Source organism: Channa argus, chromosome 21 (assembly GCF_033026475.1).
Source record: "Channa argus isolate prfri chromosome 21, Channa argus male v1.0, whole genome shotgun sequence".
Lineage (NCBI taxonomy): Eukaryota > Metazoa > Chordata > Actinopteri > Anabantiformes > Channidae > Channa > Channa argus.
The window spans coordinates 15,835,411-15,850,478 of record NC_090217.1 but is presented as its reverse complement, the minus strand read 5'-3'; the positions used below and the strand labels follow the sequence as shown (position 1 = coordinate 15,850,478).

General features: G+C 41.2%; 1 protein-coding gene across 2 annotated transcripts in view; it reads left to right on the top strand.

Annotated features, from left to right (window-relative positions):
* The window catches only part of nav3 (neuron navigator 3), a 361,175-nt gene that overhangs the window by 72,321 nt on the left and 273,786 nt on the right, over positions 1-15,068 (top strand). Inside the window, exon 1 of one of the 2 annotated variants that reach the window (XM_067489702.1) lies at positions 6,435-6,579. The exons of the other annotated variant lie outside the window; for it this stretch is intronic. The gene's annotated coding sequence lies outside the window, so the exon portion shown is untranslated. Of the gene's footprint in view, positions 1-6,434; positions 6,580-15,068 lie in introns of those variants that run through there. 2 annotated transcript variants of the gene reach the window in all.

Here is a 15,068-nt window from a genome sequence, read left to right as displayed (position 1 = left end):
TCACAGCATTTTGCATGTCTGCAGCCTTTTTTATTATTGCAGTGATGCAGTGGTGAATGGCTGCTGAGCTCTGGGAAGTCGGATGTAATAATATGGTAAATTAATTTGAAGATATACACATAAAAAAAAAAGGACAAATATAAATTCAAACACAGATTTATAAGACTGTAGGAGTGCTGTTAGTGACACAGAGAAGTACCTCATCAGCCAGCTAGGGTGTTGAGACAAGCTGTCACTCTTAGCAACACTTCCCCCAGAGATCCTTCCTGATGTTCATGCTTGCCCAGAAACAGCTGGGCCTAGGAGAAGCATGTTAATGATGGTTAATTAACAGACACATTCTCCTCCCAACAAGAATGACTGGACAACACACTCTGACTTACTGTTGACCCATGTGCTCCACAATGGCCCTCCTGTACTGCCGTCACAAGTCTGACAGGGAATGAGCACCTTCATTTTTTGGGGGATTAGTTGTTGAGTATAAAATCGAGTAATGGGAATGTAAACGAACAGGCAATGTGCTCGATTTTTACATGTTAGGAATTTAATGAGTGTAATTTTCTTCTCATACTGAATAGATAAAGTATTCTGATGTCATGTCTTAAGTTCCTATATTTCCTCTCTTATTCATAAAGCTTTTTTCAAGTTGAAATCACGTCTCATGTTCCAATACAGGCCAAGGTCTACTATTCAGAAATACAACAAATAAAACACAATGTAGTTGCGGCTGCTTTCTTATTCGTATTTTCATTGCTATTATTACAATTTTACAGCCCGTCCATTTAACCATTGTGTTGTCTATTATATGCATTATTCATCAGCATCTCTGAAAATCAGCCTACAAAGCAGGAATTAAAATATAAATGACTGAAATACGTGAAACAGGTGCTAATCCACACTCAATTATAGAAAATAAGAAAATGAACAATGACTGCATGCAGTTTCACAACCTCTCACACACAACCAGTGGAAAATATAAAGCTAAAATCACTTGACCTCCAGTGTTTGCACCAAATAGCTCCTGAAAAAAATAATGCGGAAACCAAATAGGATTGCAAATAACAAGGTGGCGTTGGGCTGCTTTCAAATGGGACCCTGTTTACAAAAACAGAAGTAACTGGATGAAACTCAGATCCTCCTCATCTTGTTAAACTAAAAAAAAATACATAATGAGTAAAAGATTATAAATGACTTGTGAGTGATGCCTCGAAGATACAGAACAGCCAAAAACTGGTAAACACACTGTACACATGAGTTATGCCGTTGTTTAGCAACAATATCATAATCCATAATGGCTATTTGAGACAAGAGACAGAAACACTTAACATTGTCTACACAGGAAGGGAATCAGATGCATGTTTAAATTGCTCCAATTTTAAATCCCTTTAGTTGTCTACACTGCCCAATCCAATTCATAATGGAAAAAGAGAAAAAAATAGTGGTTCGATTGGATAGTTGTGTGGTCTGACTAAGCGGGCCGACTGAAAAAGACATTGAAAACTGAATAAGACATGTTTGCATGGCATCTGCTTCAACTGTGAAATCTAATGGTAACATTAACCTGGAGATTACTGGAGGATGAAATCTGTCCTCTGCAGCGTTTTGTGCCCAGATGAGTGTTAAAGGAAGGCTGTGAAAACGCAGGTACTTTGTCATTTTCCAGGCTGTATACTGTACTCTGTTTATGTAGAATGCTGTGTTAAATTGCCTGGAGTTAGGATCCAACCTGCCAAAGCCATGTGGAGCATCTTGCCTTTGCTAATACATCACATCTCCACCTGGGGGAAGATACATACAGTGCATCCGGAAAGTATTCCCAGCACGTAACAAAGGTGATGATTTTTTAATTTTAAATTTCTAATAGTTTGTAAAACAGTTTTTAGCCAGAGTTAGGGATTTTGCCGTATCTTATCTAATCTCATGTTCTATTTTATTATCTTTGCTTTATTTTGTTTCTCGATTGGCCATCAGTCACCCTGGCATTCATAATGAATTCCCAAATGTAATTATTATATATAGATTTATCATAAAATATTATACAAAATGTCCAAATCACATAATGTCATTTTAAACACCACCTCACAGTGAGAAGGTCCCCAGTTGCAATTCCCGCCTGGCTGTGGCCCATCTGTGTGGAGTTTGCATGTTCTCCCCTAGCTTGCGTGGGATAGATGGAGTGTTTTGTTGATATCACTCACCCTGATTTCAAAAACGTAGTGAAATAAACTCAAACTTTAAAAACAAATTGGCCAAATTTTTGCGTTTATGAATTTATATCCAGTGTTCCTCCTCTGAGAGCTAGATAAAAAAAAAAAAAAAAACTTATTGGCAGCTGGCCCAGGAAGCCCTTACATATAATTGGCTTCCCGTTTGTTATGAGCTGCACCCACCCATTACGATCCCTCGTAAATGTGGGAGTATAAAACCAAACTGCACCTGGTCACCCAGAGAGAGAGAGAGAGAGAGAGACAGACAGACGGAGTAACACACACTCTGCTGCTAATGTCATTAACCAGGATCCCTCACATTTTTCTTATCTTTAATACACGACCCAGCTCACCTGTGACCACTTTCAGCCTGGCCGCTCTTCATATGCCCTCCCCCCATCATGGAGTTTTCCATGATGGCCTCTAAAGCAGGGAGCCAGGAAGGGGGAAAGCCAATATCGACAGTGAAGGGAAAGGTCACTTCTAGCAACAACCTGTTAATTGGATTGAGCTCCTTTCGCCCTGGTTAAACTACTTCTATCAGGGATATTGCATTTATTTTAAAGAACCTCACATTCTATGTCTAACGATACTTTTCAAATCATACCGTTAGCTTTGAGATTGGTTTTCTTTCTTCCAGGCAGCTAGTACTTTCAGCATGCTACGAGAGTAAGATTTCTGAGAGAGGTCATTTATCACAGTGAGCCTTTAGTTTGGCTTCTCTGTCGGCTGTAAGCTGCTCAATTAATAATCATTTTGTGATTTCCATACTTTTGGACACTTGCAAACATCCAACAAGGGCAGACTCTTACCTGTTGTTTAGTATCTCAGCTGTATTTTGCTCTGACAGTAAATAATAATTATTCCCATCATACATCTGTGTAACTCCTAGCATGAAATTAGAAAAAAAAAACATAATGGGTGGTAACATTTGGAATATGTATTGTTTTGTTGTCAAATAATGCGAATTGTGCAGCAGACGTGAAGGATATCTACTCTCCTTGGAAGTTCTGAACCTTGTAAGCTGTTGTTTCTCTATGCCAAGATGGAGGACGACTTACATGTCACACATCATGACTATACCCATCAGACCCCCGCTTGGCTTTTAAGTGCCTTTCAAGCTGCGTCTCCTTGGTTTCCCCATCTTTATTGACAGACCTCTAACAGCATCCATAAACACGGGAGTAGCTTGTATTCTATCAGACTCTCAAACGTTGTGTTGCTTCCGAATTTTAGTCCGTGAGACCAAGTGGCACATTTTGAACAGTGAGTCTCCTTGACACCGTGAGCAAACATGCCCTCTTGGGAATTCCCAGCAAAAAAAGTTCCCCCTTTTTTCACCACTGTTTTGAGGTAGATAGAGGTATAGAATCCTCACAGGTAATTGATTTTGGGGGAGTGTGCGGTGTTAGGGAAATATGAGGATGGAACACAATTTCCAAAGCCAAGATGGGTGACACAGAGTTTACTCCCCTTTTTATTAACATGAGGGAAAGTTTCCAGAAAACTTTTCAACCATAAAGATACTTTAAGCACAAACTGCTTTATTGTCCTGCTGTATCAGGTAGACTTTCAATCATGCCATTTCATAAGGATTTCACTTGGGGGGGGACACTGTGAGCTGCAGGAGGTAGCAGTCGGCTTGGAAGTGAATGTAGCTGAACAAATAGCTGGCAGGATCTGCGGTATGAGACATCTTAAACTGTCCATGCATGTATAAGGAATTTAAAGCACTGTTCCCTGATAGCCACCCTGTCTTTTCATCCACAATGACAGGCTACGCACAGAAAATTCACACTTGCGTTTAAAGAAAAAAAAAAAGAGCTATGTGAGACGAATATGACTGTGTTTTTGAGCTAAAGTACTACCGAGGTTAAATTGTAAAAAAAAAAAAATAAAAAAAAATCCCTTTATGTATTCTCTTTTTGTACTGCTGGTTTCTGTCATGAATGCTGATATGGTTCACACAGAGACTGTGAATAAGTCTTTTTACCCATCGTCTCATATCTGTCTCGTTTGCTCATCTTAAATCAGTGGCCTGTCCCTTTGTTCTATGTCCTGTTCGTACACCAGAGGTTCTCAAGCACATCTCTGCTGCAGCTGTGAGTTGGAATTGAGGTGTATTCTTGTGTGTCTGACATTTAAAATAAAAAAAAACAAAAAACACTGCACTCTAGTACTGTAGATACAGAAAGTAAAAAAAAAAGTCGATACTTGCTAGATTACTTTGGATGAAACCTGAGATGAGGGAGATGAAGTTTATGGCAAAGAAAGTTTTTGTGCAAAGATGTCTAGAGAACTGCTTTTATAAATCAGTGCCAACCAGTGATAGTAATTGTTCAAGTTTTGGCGTAATGCTTGATTTCGATACATGTGTTTTTGACCAGACTTATTTTATTACAACTGTCAAAACAAGTGCAATTAGGTTGATTAAGATTTCCTAATAGTGGCAAACGTATAGCTCCAATAAGGGTCGAGGGTTAAAATAACTTTTATTCTTAAAAATGTTATTACGAAACACATCAGTGGACTATATTTAAGAAGGTACATGAGGTATTTCACATTAAAATACCTCAGTTATGAATATTTAAGGTTCCACACGCTAAAAACCAATGTCTTAACTCAACAAAATCAAATTAATGCAGCAGTTTGTGAAAAACATTTTCAAGTTGATTTATTATACAGTACCTATGCTGTATCCCCCTTTTTTTCTCACCTGTTGTTCTCTCTCCCCTTCTCTGTACTGTTTCCTCTCCATCACATTCGAACAAGAAAAAGCAACAACCGTTAACACAGTGTGACGTACCACATTCTTTTCAGCTGAGTAACCAATTCACAGTTTTCCAAACTAGTTGGTAAAGATCACTTTACTGCACTGTGTGTACGTGCTGGCCAGTGTGTGTGTTTTGTTTAAAACTGAATGAATAGTACATTTTAAACAATAAATGAAGATTTGTATTCTACAAAGACATCTTAGTATATTGTCATCTTACCATTTATTTGGTTGAGAAACTAACTGTGCATATGAACCGAAGTTGGAACGAATTGGATTTAGATGTAAATGTTCACTTAATTTAACTATTCAAAAATATTTTTTTAGCACAACTTAAAATGTGATTCATATAACTGATGATGGATATATTTAATTACATATTTGTAATGTATTTGCTTTTATTCATATGTTTTTTTTATTTAATTTTACTCTATTACACTCCCCTATTGTGTAGACTTCAGGTGTGTTGAATATAGTGTGTTTTCTAGCACGCTTCACTCTTCTCCTTCCATCATGGTGTTCCTACTGGTGTCTCCACATGCTGCCTCTTCACTCTTTGTTCCACTTCACTGGGGTGTGTTCTCCTTAGTGAGAGAGAGAGAGAGAGAGAGGGAGTGTGTGTGTGTGTGTGTGGCTGGGAGTGTGCACCAAGATAACATTTTGAGGATGGGTTGGATCTCTCTGTCTGCTCCCCCACTCTATTCCTCCTGTGTGACAGGAGTAGTGTGTGTGTGTGTGTGTGTGTGTGTGTGTGTGTGTGTGTGTGTGTGTGTGTGTGTGTGTGTGTGTGTGTGTGTGTTTGTCAGTAGCAGTATTTGATGTTGCTGAGTGTAAGCCTGCTTGGTATATGTATATCTGCGTGTGTTTCTGTGTGTGGTGTGCAAATGAAGAAAGAGGGAGTTTGTAAGTGAATCTTTGCAGGATTGTGTTGTTTGAGTGGGAGCATGTTCAGGTCCATGTGTGTAAAAGAGAGAACGAGATAGAGAGATGACGCACACATGCAGTATGCTGTGTGCACGCATGCATGTTTGTTGCATGCCTCTGTTGGACTGTGAAGTGTGGGAACACCCCCTTACGCACATACACACAACTCCAGGGACCAGCATGTTCATTATTCTTCCTAAAAGAACCATTAAAATTTCATCAGTGCAATGCAATCTGTAGCAGGGCGGGGGGTAGGAGTGAGCTTCTGTGTGTGTGCGTGTGTGTGTGTGTGAAGTAGAGAGAGAGTCAGCAGGGTGAGGGGAGGGCGCTTGCATCCTCCACTCACTCACCGCTGCCTGCCTTCTCCTTGCTCGAGAGCATCCCGATGCACAGATTACGACTTCTTTCATGATGTGAACCACCAGCATCCCTTCCCGTTCCTGCTTCCTGCATCCATCCCACCTCATCCAGCCGAGACCAAAGGGTTAATAATACGCAGTTGGATTTTTTTTTTTTTTTTTTTATTTCCTCCTGGCTCCAGGCAGATTTGAATATGTGAATGGTGTGTGGAACATTGGATGGGTCACGTTCACAAGATTAACAGCTGGATCTTGAGTGGAATATGTTTTTGAGTGGAATCCTCCTTTAAACTAGTGCGTGGCTGGACATTTAAAGGTGAGCCATGCACTGGATGTCTACTTGTTGATGAGTAAGGAAAGGAAGCATGTGTTTCTTTTAGTAACCAACTTTTAAGAGTTTAATATTTCTATATCTGTTCTTTTCCTTTATTTCTTGTGCAGTGCTGCTGTTTTTGCAGTGATCCGAAATGTAGGGAAATTAGATGCAGCCTTTAAGGAGCATGGCAACTGAACAAGTGTTTCTTTTTTTTCCACACATGCCCGACTCCACCAGCGCCCGATGCCGTATGTCTGTCTGCCTTGCCAGCACGAGTGTGAGGTGGCATCTCTTAGGTAGATCTGATGATGCTAATTGTGTCCTAATTTGGGTTTTCCCCTCAGCCACGGTGGTTTTTGGTTTCTACATAGAGTCTCACATAAATGAGCTTGTGGGGTGGAGTGTGTGTTTGTGTACATAAGTGGGATGCTGTGTGTGTCTGTGTGTGTGTTGGGGGGGGCTCTATGAATGAAAAAGACAGACTGTTATGTTGAGAGCTTCTAGGAGTATGTGGATGTTTGGGCAGCACTGTGAATATCAAGAGAGTGAGTAAAGAGCTTTGGAGTGTGTGTGTGTCTGTGTGTGTGTGTTTGTGTGTGTGGTGGAACTGGGTATAGACTGGATAGATGTGTGTATGTGTGTTATTTCCAGGCCCATCTGTGGAGGTCTTGTGTGATGGATGGTGACTGGCAGAGGGTGTGAGGTGTGTGTGAAGGAGGAGGAGGATGAAGTAGAGAAGGAGGCAGTGGGTGGGGGGAGGGTGTCAGAAGGAGGCTGGGAAACTGGTCTCCTGTGTGTGTGTGTGTGTGTGTGTGTGTGTGTGTGTTAAGTTAGGTGGTAAAGCACTACATCACAGGCTGGCTAATGGAATACTGAAGACTTGAAGGGTCCTCTCCTGGTTCTACTTCATCACCACACCTCGCCCCTCCCTCCACACAGAATTGTGGGTAAAGCGCGACACAGTGCAGGGCATCCTCTGCCATTTATATCAGTGTTTGGATTCTACATGTGCACCGAGAGAAATGAGGAGAAATGGGATTTTTAAGACCTGCAATTTAGTTATAAACATCCCAGAATTCATTTCAAAATGACATAAATATACAAATACACACCTATAAACAGTGGACCTGCACAATAATCAGGAGGAAGTTTGGACCTTACAGAACTGCTTTAACATCTGGTGTGAATGAATCTCTTAATGTTGTTCTACAGCATCTTTATTGGGTAGAAGTCTGGGTTTCGGGTCATTGTCCTGCTGCATCACCCAGCTTTTTCTGAGCTTCTGCTTCATACATCCATGGTGACATTATCCTAGGAAACCTTGATAACCTTGGGAAGCAATTTTCCCTCCACACTGGCAAGTGGTTTAGGTCCGGAGGCAGCAAAGCAGCCCCAAATCTTAAGGCTTCCTCCATCGTCCTTCACTGTCAGGATGTTCTTTTCACGGCGCGCGTTCTTCCCAAACAACTCTTCTTTTGTTTCATGTGTCCAAAAGACATTTTCCTGCTAATGCTGTGGCAGGTCAAGGTGGTCTTTGGCAAACTTCAGCCATCCTGCAATGTTGTCTGTGGGGACCATTGGTTTCCTCTGAGATGACCAGCCATGGATACTTTGCCCTTTTCAATATTTTGCATGTCCTTGACTCATAAACATGGATGTTAACCAACTCCAGTGAATCCTTCAAGTCTTATTCAAGTACCTTTGGAGCCCACATCTATGGAGACACGATACCAAATCATCTCCATTTACAGTCACTGTCTAACTACGGACTTTTCCAGCTACATGCAAGTCAACAACTCTTGATCGTAGGTCTTCTGAGATCTCATTTTTTTGCAAGGCATAGCTCATATCACCTGAAGCTGCTTGTGAACAGCACATGGACACTGCTTGAGTTTAGATCACACGTCCTTTCTTGTTTCATTGAATTGGACTCCAGCTGACGTTTAGTAACACCAGAATTACTTTTTCCACCATCACTTTGTGAGTAAATTAATTTAGTTCATAAATTTGGGTGCCTCAGCTACCAGAAACAGAAAGGTGGTGCAACAGGACGAGTGGCTACATTGTGATATGCACATTGCATTCACAAAAGAAAAAGAACTGGAGACATTTCTCATAATTTAGTCAGTAAATACATAATAATTATTAATTATTTAAAAATTAATCACATAATTCTAGGATCTGGTGTATTTCCAGAGTTAGGACCAGTGAAGGAAACTCAGTCACTGATAAGGAACTTTGTTCCACTTCACTGGGGTGTGTTCTCCTTAGTGAGAGAGAGAGAGTGTGTGTGTGTGTGTGTGTGCTAGACCCATATGACTTGGCATCACACCACAGGATTATCAACCCTGATGCACTACCTCCACTCACATACCCAAACTTCGTCCATTGGCTGCTTTTTGGACTGAGTGCTTAGACTTAGAAAGAGTTTAAAAGTTTCAAGCGTATCAGCAGTTTTCTAGTGGCTGGCTGCAAGATCTCTTTATTCCCCAGCCGACAAACTGAGAGCACAGTCAAAAGCAAGTTGGAGCAAAAGAAAAAGATTAAAAAGTAAACTCTGTTCACTATAAACTCCTAGAATATCAACTGCACGTTTGTATGATGTTTCTCGTGCGTTTCATGACTGATCAACAACATAAAGGTTGTTATTTCAAGCTCTCACACAGACCAGAAATTCAGCACAGACAGCAGCTAAATACTCATCTCATGCTTCGACTGAATCAGTGTAGTCGGAATGTGGCTACACTGGGATTTCAGCATTGATATTGTCTGCACGTACTCGGCTACAAGACACCTTAGTTACTTCCAATACACAGTTTTCCTGGTGAGTGGGATTCAGGTCTGATTTTTGTAGCTTTGCACCTTCCTGTTGCACAGAGACGTTCCAAGTTGTTTTACATCAATGTCTCAGTGAGTGTAACGTGTGTGGATCGGAAAAACCGAGAAACCATTTGATGAGATTCAGTTTGTCCAAAAATACGGTGGCCCTGTGAGCTCACAGCAATGCACATCGAGAAAAAACATGAAAATTAACTAAACACGATCAAAAAAAAACAACCACACAAGCGCAGCGTTAAGAAAGGAGCTGCGATAAGCGACAACACAGTGGAAATGGCTCCAGGATCAACTAAAAATGCATTTATGAATCTGAATGTCAATCAGTTTTTAGTGTCATAGCAATGTTCCTAGGAAGCCTGGCTCATCAGCTTTATTCCTCTGTAGCTGCCACAGCTCTGCACATCTCCCCTCTTCTTAAAAATTGGCACCAGTACACTTCTCCTCCAGTCCTCAGCATCCTCTCACTATCCAAGATCTTGTTAAACAAACTAGTCAGAAACTCTACTGCCACCTCTCCTAGACACTTCCACTTCATCTCCCCTGTACTCCTGTCTACTCTCTTCAGTCCTCTCAGTGTCCCACTTCTTCTTAACTAACCTCTTTCCCTTTATACACTTCTGAACTTCCTCGTTCCACCACCAAGTCTCCTTGTCCACTTTCCTCTTTCCCGATGACAGACAGAGGACCCTCTCCCTGATCACATTAGCTGTAGTTGTCCAGTCATCTGGAAGCACCTCCAAACCACCCAGAGTCTGTCTCAGCTCCTCCCTGAAAACTACACAACATTCTTCCTTTTTCAACTTCGTCTTCTGCTCTGCCTTAATCCTCTTCATGTAGTCCACCTGAGTGCTTCTACCTCCGCTCTACAACAATGACACCATCACACCTTTAATTTCCAGCTTTCCAGCTTCAAGCCTTGCTACCTTTCCACCTGGTCTCCTGGACACACAGTATGTCCACCTTCCTTCTCTGCATCATGTCAACCAGCTCTCTAACCTTCCCTGTCATAGTCCCAACATTCAAAGTCCCTACTCTTGGCTTCCCTCTTCACACACCTTCCTCCTTCCTTCTCCGACCAATGGTAGCCCAATTTCCACCAGAGCCCTGAAGGTCAACAGCACCGGTGGCGGTTGTTGTTAAGCAGGAAGTCATTATTCACATAACTGACATGTGTATTATGTTGGATGTCCTTCCTGACTCAACCCTCTGCATTTATCCAGACTTGGGACTAACACAAGAAGACATTGGATTGTGCCCCCTTGTGGTTGCATTGTTGTAGCTTTTTTTCACTGCGCTTCTTAATTTGGATGTTTGCGGCTTTTGCAGTGTGCTCCTTAATGTTGTGCCTGTGTTGTCAAATTGATAAGGTTCTTTTTTTCATTTGCTAGTGCTTTTTCTGTTTGCATGTGTATTAACCATGAGCTCTCATTCCATACAAAAATTACCTAAAAAAACAACCACTGTATGATTTCTGATATTGGGTGTATTGGCTTGCTTCAAATCAATGCCTGCATTTCCACCCATGAATCACCGTCTCTTTAGCTAAGAATGGGAACCTCATCTTATTCATTCTTGCCAATATGTGTCACTTCACCCTCTTAATTTTAGCCACCAAAGTGTCTCAGCTAAGCCTCTCTGTGATTTTGCGTTTGATTTCCATTGCTCCATTGCAGCTCAGAATGGTATTCATCCTTGCATTGACACATTAGGAAAGTGGACATTGTCAGCACACACACGCACGCACACACATGCACACACACATGCCACATTTACCCCTGTAGGTCTTTTATCTCAGTGAACCCTGCCCTCTCCCATACTCGTGATGCCGTAGTACATTAATTCCAAACTTACTCTAAATCCATAAAAAGCTTTCCCCTTGCTTAATCTGTCATATGATCTGGTTCTCATCCTTTCTTTCCTCTTAATACATTATTGTCAGTTTTCTGAAGTAGTGGGTTCAGCCCTCTTGTCAGATGACTTTTGGGGCAGGCTTCAACCCTCCTGCATCAGCCTTCGTATTCTTGTGTCAAAATCTTTGCTAGTTGAATTGAAGTTAAACAGTGAGATTAAGCGACATTCATTCACGCCTCCCAGGTCCAGTCTTTTTCCAAGTCCTCTATTTCCCATCATCCCACGCATTCACTGCATGTGTTCAGACCACTGATTGCATCACTTGATGCAGCCACCACCACCTCACCTCCACCTACCACCAGAGGGCTCAGGACTACTCACTAGGGCAGACTCACATGAACTCCAGCAGGATCAGCTGCAGCCTCAGCCACACTGCCCATATAGAGTCTACATTTACCAAGGGGATTTAATGCATGTTTTTAGGGGGTTGTTTGCGTGGTAATTATATTTTCATCAACCCTATCTCCTAAAAATGATGTTTCTGTTTAATTAAACTGAGGGTATGTTAACAGTTAATGGGACTAATGCCAATTTGCAAATGGGTTCATACTAAAAATATCAGCAATGGTTCCATATAGCATATTTTTACCGACCAAAATATAAAATCCTAGCACAGTGGTGGAGTGGTTAGAGCTCCTGCCTCCCGGTCCCCAGTTCAACTCCACCTGTTGGCTGGAGCCTTTCAATTAGCATCTTCTCCCTGTGCTCAGAGGGCTCTGATACACACAGACTGCACTTTAAGTGCCCAAAATCCACCAAAACCACCATCTTGCAACTAACTTTTATCACTAAATAGATTGGAAACATAATCATCCAGGGCTGTAACAATGTTACCTACAAAAATTTACATAGATTTGTAGTTTAGTTAAATAACATAATAACACAAGTATTTTTTTTTACGAGACAGCAGGCTGAGTTTTTTAATAAGGAGAATTTTTAGTGTTTATTATGTACATTGTTGCACAGTGGGAACACGGGTTTGCTCCCTTCAGGCCTTCACCTTACACTATAGACATCCATCTGCTGAAATTTGTCATCAATAATGACACATTTTTTTGTACAGACAATAATGGATCCTAGATAATAAACCCTTTTGACTTTGGTCTCGCTTCATAATTGTCATATAGAGTGACGTGTGTCAACACCTTGTCATGAAATGTGTTAGACATCCCTCTCAGCATGTATTGTAACATTTTTGGGGATCTGGCACAAACATCAGCTCAACATTCCAGTTTGTCAAGTAGCTTGGTTAATGACTACATAACGGCAAAACTAATAATATTCCCATTAACCTCAGGTGACCTTTGTGTTTCCTTCTAATTAGCAAATGTGAGCATGCTAACGCGCTCAAATACCTGCAAGTCTCCAGTTTTATGGCAGGTCATCACTAAATTGCTTCAACACCTCTTTTATGAAAGAATAAACACAAGGCTGGTACAGACTCCAAGTCTTGTTTTGATTTAATTTATTTCATTAAATTAAACTGAACCACTGTAGCTTCAAATGTTCATAGAAAAACCCTCGACCTTATGTGATAATGTTAAACCAAGCGCAGGTTATAGACGAGGTTGATGTTAGGTACTGTATGTGAACAATGCAGCATTTCAAATATTCAAGTATCAGGTATTTATTTTCTAATATGCTGCATTTCTGAGATACAGTGTAGCCGATTAAAGGTAAATACACCCAGATGACATCTCTATCTATCACAGTCGAACGGTCTCTGAGCTCAGGAGCCACAGGAAGCTGTGTGTGATCTACAACATCTCACTCTGTTTTCCATTTTATTTATGTCTGTCTATTTATTGCAACTACTCAGTTGTGAAAACTCCTCATGTAGGTGAAATGGGATTGCAACAACAAAAACAGATCTGCCCAACCATTGCCTGTCTGTATAGGGAGGACTTCCACACCCACCCAATGCAGTCCCTGTTGTGGGGTCCCCACCCCAACACCCCAAACCCTGCTGTGTATATAAAAAGATGATGCATTCAGCAATCAATGCGTGTTACACCACGGTGCTGTTATCCCTCATTTCTGCTGGGGCCTTAGTGTGATTTAGTGAGGCTCCCGAGGCTCAATAACCAGCACAGTGCACCACTGGGGGAGGGGTAATGTGTGTGTGCATTCGTTTTGGGGCTGTTTTATGCATTTTTATAACATGTGCGTGTGTGTTTTTTGTATGTTTGTAATGCAGAGCAAAGGAATTAAGGGTGTGTATCTACATGACTGAATACGCTTGAATGTGTGCACAAAGCACACCCTCCCAATCCTATCCACCCCTCTGGGAATTGGGGTATATGTGTTGAAATATGATTTTGCCCTGACAATCTGTTTTATTTAACAGGGCGAGGCGCTCCTCTCAGCTTCACTTTGGAACGGCAGCGTTTTAAATGCAGCAAAATTGAGCCACGTCCTCACATCGGCCGTATATCACTTAGGCAATTACAACCTCCACGGATCTATTGGCAATAAAAGGAAGGTTTATGAAGCACGGGTATGCCAGTCTGGGGGAAAATGCTAACAGAGTAGACATGTTTGGTGTGGATGGGGTGAGACGAAGGAGGCTGTTTGATCTGTGCTGTATTTTGTCATGCTGGGATGCAACATAGCTCGACTGTGCTTGGTGTTCAATGGGGCCTGGTGGCAAATTAACCAACACGCCCTTTTTCTCTGTCTTTTTCTCTTTCTTACTCAGCTTTGCAAAAAAAAAAAAAAAAAAAAACCCAAAACATGAATACACAACACATTCCAATCTGGCCTTCACCATTCTTCTCCCTTCCATGATCCACCATAATGAGATTTGATGTTAATCCTGACACAATATCACAAGATTACGTGCTGTCATAATGCTCCATGCAGGCAGCACAGAGGGTGGAGAATGGGTTTGGCACGTGCAGAGGAGGCTTGGCTGGGGTGAAAGCACATTAATGTAATCTACGTGTAATTGAGTGGTAATGCAGCTTGTATGTAGATGAATGAAAGAGCAGGCACTTTTTTCTTTTTCAATTCATCTTCACCATGAGACCGGTTCAAGGAGGCAGAGCAGGGACAAAGTAACATCAAGGGACAGCCGGCGAGATGCTGGGGGTGCCTGAGCTAGACAGAGGAAGAGACTGATACAGAGAGGGTGAGAGGTTGCCTGGGGAGCATAGAGGGAGGGGGATTATTTATCTTGTAACTGATGTCAAAATCTTGAAATAAGAATGGAGGGTGTAGCTAATGTGAATAATGAACAGGGAAAGACAGGAGAGGGGGATGGAGTCAAGGGAGGATTTCTGGATACCTCAACTCCTAAGGTTAAATGGGAAGGTAGATTTAGAGGGATTTATGTGGAAATCAGTACATTATATTTATTCGTAAAAAAATTACATCTATTTAAAAATCACTTGAAAAGATGTGTTGAGGTGAATCGTAGATTGAGCAAGAAATTACTCACAGGTGTGAAATGATGAATACATTTATGTAGATTTACATAAATATATGTAAAACTAATAACACACTGAATACGTAGATGTTGGAAAACACTGTGTATTGAGTGTTAGAAAGCTATAGCTTAGTTACTAACAGGACGATTCCCTTTCACAGTGAGGATCACTGCACATCATTGTATTGTGGTTTCTAACCACATACACTGGTAGAGAAAATGACCTGTGTGTGAAAACACTGTTTGAAAGCAGTGAAAACAGCTCAAAGAATTAAATTATGCTTAATTTGTGGAGCTTTTTATAGTCCACTAG